Genomic DNA, 7,619 nt, shown 5'->3' on the forward strand with positions numbered 1-7,619 from the left:
TGTATAATGAGTAGCTTTTTTCACTTTTATAGACCTTGATTGATCCTTTCTGCATCCAATCCCTTCTACCCATTCCCTACTTCAATAAAGGCCTGTAATTCAGGCTTACATGCTGCCACAACTCCTCATCCTAGACGTGGGGAGTAGGAAATTGATGTATTCTGTCCAACAGGAACACAGTGTTGAGGGAATGTAAGCTGCTAAATGTATTGCTCTCCTTTACCTTTTAATAAAACTTATCTCTACACTCACACAGTGTATTTCATAATGGTCATTCATAGTTCAGAAATGCCAGGTATATAAAAATCATGATGAGGTATTTAAAACCAGAGTTTAAATGATGACTGTGTATACAGTAAAAAAATTCAAATTTAACTAATTTAAATCCAGAGTGGTTTAACATAAAAAGACTAATAAAAAGAACATTCTATCTGGTTAAATTACTTAAACTGTGCAGCTGTGTACAGTTTAGCGTGCAGTTACACCTCAAAATTATGAAACAGTTTTCATGTTGGCGCTCTATTCCACCTTAAATGATTCAGCAGTTTAGATTTTTGCGCTAGGATCTACTTAAATGTAACCCTAAAAGTAGTTCTATTCGAATGACCTCTCCTACTTTAAAATGGGTGGAAGATACATTCTGAGTCTCGTTCCACTTTAAATGGTGTAACAGTTTAACTTTTATTATTGTGTTCTTCCTTAAATGGTGCAGTAAACATATTCGAGAGGCCGCTCACATATTGGGGAACTTCGATTCTGAACCGCGTTCCACCTTAAATGGCACGGCAGTTTACATTTTAGCGTTCAGTTCCACCTTAAATTGTGCCGCAGTTATATCAGTGTGCTCAAAGTTCCCTTCTGAGCCTCGGTCCACCTTAACGCCTTCGGTATATTCTGCTGGTTCTATGGTCCCTTAAATGGTGCACCGTTTACATTCCGACGCATTTTCCACGTTTATGTGTTGGTCTTTATGCTCATGTTCTCTCTGACTCTCTGTGCTATTTGACATAAACGGTCTATGTAGCAAATGTATTTCCACAAAATAATTGTTTAAGATGTTATTTTATGTCGTTTATGACGTTAAATTACTGATTTACTGTTAAACTTAAAACCTAACACAAATGATTACTCTCTAAATCTCACATTAAAACTCATATAAACACAGCCTTATATAGGGCAGACATAAAACGGCTGTGTAGGGGGTGTTCATTTAGGTCTTTTTTCATTCTTTTTCTTTTATTTTCAACTTTTATTTATATGATTATTGACCGTCAAAATAGTCTAGTATTTGATGGTTTAAACAGTGACAGCTCTTAGTGAGTGAGATATTAGAGGAGGCTAATATCCTGTCATTACATTTGCCACTCTGGAAGTGCAATGTTAAATGCTTGCAAACCTTTATCAGTTATTGTAAAAGTTAGGTTATTAAAGACCCAGCTGCACATTTATCAGACACTTTCTGTTTAAAGTAGATAGTTTAAAATGTTTGAATGAAGTGGGATTCTAAAGAAAAAACACCAAACTGAACCCAAAATTAAGAAGTGAAGACATTACTGGAGGCTTAATAGAAGGCAGGCATGCTTAAAATATAGATTTCCTTCCGTGGTCCAAAAACATTGGCAGGTGGATTGGCTACAAAAAGTTGGTTACAATAAATTGTACTACTGTTGTGGTTTTTTTTTTTTGTTTGTTTGTTTATTTGTTTTTTTTGTTTTTTTGTTTTTTGATTATGACATTAATTTCATCACGTAATTCAAGTTATACAATATAATGCAATTAATATTTAAGAATTACATTTTAGACCAATTATATTTACACGTTTTGGTGTTAAGATTAACTCAATTTTGGATTTTTAGTTGAATGTAGTCTTAAAATTTGACACTGTCCATAGAGTAAATTTAACACTGAGTGGGACCAAATGTTATCTGTTACACCTATAGAGTTAAATACAACTCTGTACGTGTTAAATTAAAACTTTAATTTTTACTGTGTATTAAGACCAAGGTTTTTTTAAATACATTTTCAAATATTTGTATTACTGTTATTAAATTAAATATTAACATCGGACTGTGCAAGTTACCAACGTAGTTACCTCGATGGTTTTGAGAAACACTTGCATCGCAACTGCATTGTTCAAACTATGTAAGCTGCTAACGTAGAAAGTTAGTTTGGGAAACGAACCCCAGACTAGTTGATATTCCATTTAATTAAAATGTCTATTTTGTTTCAGCTTTACGTATCATTTGGGTATGGCTGCCAAATGACTGGGGGCACAGCACATGCAAGCATTGCTTATTTAATGTTATAATATTGTGGTGTGTCTCACTCCATTCATTCATTACATCCAGATCAGACGTATGATTTATGTGCTCTCAGTGAGCTCTGTCATGCTACTGAAGTAAGTCTATAAAACTGTCAAGCTTCTGATTTGATGGAGAATGGATCACTTTACACCTGAACACCGACCACTGGTTATTGGGTTGACTGGAGTTTAGATTTAAATAATGTTTTTAAAATGGCTTTATGGTTATTTTCCTTTATGCCTTAGATTATACTCTTAAAAAATAAAGCTGCTTTATGAGGTTCTCTTAGTGACGCCATACAAGAATCATTTTTGCTTCCATAAATAATCATATTTGTTTAAGCGATGTGTGAGTGTGAAGAACCCATTAACGTTTTAAAAATACATCCCTTAATCTTAAGCTTTTTTATACATATATTTTTTATACATTATTAACAACAATGGTTGTTGAATTAATCCTGGTTTTGTGAATATCACATCACTGAAGTAATGCAGGCGTGTTGTGTTTATTTCAAAAATAATATTCGGTAAGACTTTAAATTACAGCTCGCTAATTACTTGTACAGAGTAAGTACCTGTTCAGTAAGCCGTAAGATAAAATAAATGCTGAGTAAAGGGTTTGATACTAGAAATATGTGGTTGTTACTGGGTATCTCACAAACGTTTTACAAATAAGGCACATTCTGAATCCATTGTACTTCTAAACATAATTATAGATTAGAAAATTGAATTAAACATATGACAGTTTATGGAAGTGACAATTACTGTCATTTTTTATAAATAAGGAATGCAGCTAATATTTTGAATTCAATGTAGTTCTGAATGTTATTATAGATCCTTTAAAATTATTTACAGTGCACATACAGGGAAGGACATGGTCTACTTTCATTACTGGCACTAGCAGAGTAGAGATGCTTTGTACTCATTAGGTTCAGAACATGTGATTTACCACAGTAATGATCATCACATACTTCTGAGATATTTTACACTGTGTAGCAGATATGTATTGGGGCATTATATGTACATATCACTAATGATAAAATGAGTGTTTCTCTTCTGCTCTTCTTCCTGTCTGTAACCAGTAATAACCATATCTCTAGTATCATACCCTTTACTTACTCCGTAGTTTACATTACGGCTTACTTAACAAGCACTTACACTGTACGTAGCCAGTAATTAGCGGGCTGTAATTTAATGTGTTACCGACCTATGTGAACACGTAGCGCGCTTTGTCGTCTTATCGTGACCCACTGCTGTATAAGAGCCCTCGAACAAAGGACGAGGGAGTGTCGATCTTCTCGGACAGAGCCTGGTTAACGTGTGCTAAGAGTTTATCTAAGGAGACATGAACCTGGGGGGAGGGGTGTGGGCATCTTCCTTAAATAGTATGACAAACACCACGAGGTTGTTGTGTGAGAGGATCTTAAATACATAAATAGCACATAAAGAAATCACATGATGCCAAGGAACTGACGTTAAAATGTCGGAGTTTTGTGAAAAATGAGTAGATAAAACAAGGCAGAGAATTTGAAGAGACAACCATAGTATACCTTGAAATTGGGGGTTGTTAGCAATGAAGTAGCAAGGACACAGCAATAACCTGTTTCTTTCTGAAGTTTGTAATCACCGCAGTTTTACTTTTCTGCTGCATGTCGTTTTCTTATCATTTGAAATTCACATACTTCATATTTCCACATTAGAACTGCTCGCCTCCAAGGGCTCCAAAAGCATTCATCAGTCCTGCGGTTCTGCAGAAAAACACATGCTGAGTAGTTCAGAGGGCACCATGACTTTCAACACAGTTTCACGTAATAGTTACAGCATGAATGAATGAGAAATGCAACTGCTTTAGTACATTACAAATGGTCTATAGGTATGTATGGTCTGTGGCACCTTTTAATCTTTTACTGGCTGTATTTTTAACTCGGCTGCTGGTGAAATCTATTCTGAGTGGCGCTGTTTGTGTCACATGGTCAACATCTAATACGGGTAACGGGTAGTTACTGATTGTAGGAAAAAGGTTGGTTTTTATAAATGAACCAGTTGTTTCTGCAAAGGAAGACGGCGCACTAGCGCCCTCTATTGACCTTCAGCCCCTGTTTTAACTTCCGCAAATTTTGGTACAGCTGGATAAGCGGTTACAGGCTATGAATGAATGAATGAATGAACGAATGAATGTCACTGCTTTCCTGAGTTCCTAATCACAGTTTTTTGGGGCCCTCCACAAACATCGTTCAGGCGGCATACCGTTAAACATGGGCTAGCTGGGTTCATGTTGGGTGTAGGCTATATTAGTGAGACTCAGTTTGTCAATCCACATCAGATAAATGTGGACAAACCAAGTAACTTTTTATGTACGTGACACAAAGTGCTTAGAGAGATGTGTTTTCAGGTGGGCTGTCCACATTGGTCCCCAGTCGATCCTGGTCCAATCGACTGCCCCTAGAGGAATATCTAGCAGGGGGAATTTTAACTCGTGGACAATATTTTATGGTAGCTACCAGCTGGGATGCTCATATGTGCCGTGTGTGTGTGTGTGTGTATGTGTGTGTGATTCTGTGAACTGGGCTTTGTCTTCGGAATATCATTCATAAGGTGGTATAATTTTTTTTTTTAGTTTTTAAATTTTTCACTTTACTTCTCAAATGTACATCTAAAAAAACGTCGATTAAATACCTTCATTGTATAATTTGGTATAAGTAGTTTTGTTTTACACGGACTAAATTCACTATTCTCAATCAAGAGATTATAGTGTTTTAAAAAGGCCCATCTCTATCTGCTAAGAACAGGCTCAATTTTATCTTGATTCCCACCCTTGGAAGTCATCTAGATTAGCATACGATACATTCCTTGGGCAGAATTTAGACATCTGTTCGTTTTGTTCAAATATATGTTAAGTCAAGGATACCCTCCTGATTATGTTAATGTATAGTAAAAAAATAAAGGCCTATTTATTATTAGCGTTTTCATTATTTGTTTAACGATGCGAAACGATCTATTAAACCATTCATTTTGTAATCAATGTACGTCTGATGGGGTGTAATATTAATGAAGACTGTTTAGTGTACTTTTAGGCTACGAGTTTTGGGACACATAAATATCAGTTTTCGGTGGCTTAATATAAGCCATGGCCAGTTTAGCACTGTTTATTTATTTACTTATAATATACTACATTTTTTCTTTACTATAATATACTTATTTACTATAATACATTTATAAATTAAGAGCTTAATAGTTTTTTGTAAAATGCAATATAAATCTGAAAATGACGTATTTATATACACACACAAATAGGTTCGGCGTGTCCGAGTTGGAATATCGCCAAAATATGTAGAGTTTAAAGGAGCGATATTCCGGAAGGTGGTCTTCTTGCGCCCTCTGGCGAGGGTCAAACACCTACAACGTACAATGAAAGTTAACCATTTTCTGACAGTGAAAACACAAACACACACACCCGGAGATTCAAGAGTTTCCCCATTCATTATCACTAGTAAGAATTACATTTTTACTAGTAAATATTACATTCCTGATATCAGAGATTACATTTTCACTAGTGACAACTGAAGATTTAAATTCTTACCAGTAAACATAGCTTTTTCACTAGTAACAACAGAATTTTCACAGCAAATTGAAGTCTTGATATCAAGAAAAATATTTTTAAAGCCTTTGTATGATACCTTTTAAAGCCTTTTTAAAATACCTTTTTAGAAGTCAGAATTTTATTTTTACTGGTAGAAATTATACACTGCTCAAAAATAAATAAATAAATAAATAAAATAAAGGGAACACTAAAATAACACATGCTAGATCTCAATTAATGAAATATTCCAGTTGAAAATATTTATTCATTAACACAGTGGAATGTGTTGAGAACAAATTAACTTAAAATGGAGGTCTGGATTTGGAATCATAGTCAAAATAAAAGTGGAATATCAAATTACAGGCTGATCCAAATTCAGTGGAAATTCCTCAGGACAAGTTAAATGAGGCTCAGTAGTGTGGCCTCCACGTGCCGTATGACCTCCCTACAATGTCTGGGCATGTTCCTGAGGAGGCGGCGGATGTTCTACTGAAGGATCCTGAGGGATGTCCTGGACGGTCTGTGGTGCAATGTGGCGTTGGTGGATGGAAGAGATATGATGTCCCAGATGTGCCTGATTGGATTCAGGTCTGGGGCACCAATGGCGAATCTGCCCATCCTGGTGTTCTCTGGCAAATACCCATCGCCCTGCACGGTGTTGGGCTGTAAGCACAAGCCCCACTTGTGGATGTCGGACCCTCATACCACCCTCATGGAGTCTGCTTCTGACAGTCTGTGCAGAAATATTGATATTAGTGGCCTGCTGGAGGTCCTTTTGCAGGCCACTTATTCCTCCTTGCACAAAGGAGGAGGCAGCAGTCCTGCTGCTGAGTTGTTGCCCTCCTATGGCCCCCTCCACGTCTCCTGGTGTACTGGCCTATCTCCTGGCATCTCCTCCATGCTCTGAACACTGTGCTGACAGACACAGCAAACCTTCTTGCCACAGCTCACATTGATGTGTTATCCAGGATGAGCTGCACTACCTGAGCAACTTCTGTGGGCTACAGGTGAGAGCACTGACAAAATGTAAAAGTGACCAAAACATCAGCCAGAAAGGAGACTGAAATGGTCACCACCTGCAGAACCATTCCTTTATAGGGGTTGTCTTGCTAATTACCTCACAATTCTACTTGTTGTCTGTTCTATTTGCACAACCGCAGATGAAATTCATTCACAATCAGTGTTGTTTCCTAACTGGACAGGTTTATTTCACAGAAGTGTGAGTGACTTGGAGTTACGTTGTGTTGTTTAAGTGTTCCCTTTATTTTTTGGAGCAGTGTATTTTTACTAGTACAAATGGAATTAGGACTTGTATCGCTGATGTCATTTCAGGCTAAAATAGCTTGCCATAAGCTTCTGCCGATCACTCTGTTCTTCAATGTTCAGGACAACCACAGGGCAGGTATGATTTGTGACATGCAGGCTTTGCCTAAGTATGAGTTGATCAGCCTCAGCAGTGTAGTTTTAAAACACTGTCCACTCTGTTACACTTACCTCTGGTCCACCTTGTAGATGTAAAGTCAGAAACAGTAGCTCATCTGTTGCTACCCAGTTTGTGCCGGTCATATTCTAGTCCTTCATCAGTGGACACAGGATGCTGTTGGCTTTGTGGACTATTCTCGGTCCAGCAGTGACACCAAAAACTCCAGAAGCACTGCTGTGAATGATTCACCATCCACATCATACCTGTTCTGTAGGGGCCCTGACCATTTAAGGAACAGGGTGAAAGGGTGCCAT

This window comes from Hoplias malabaricus, chromosome 6 (assembly GCF_029633855.1).
Source record: "Hoplias malabaricus isolate fHopMal1 chromosome 6, fHopMal1.hap1, whole genome shotgun sequence".
NCBI classification, from domain to species: Eukaryota; Metazoa; Chordata; class Actinopteri; order Characiformes; family Erythrinidae; genus Hoplias; species Hoplias malabaricus.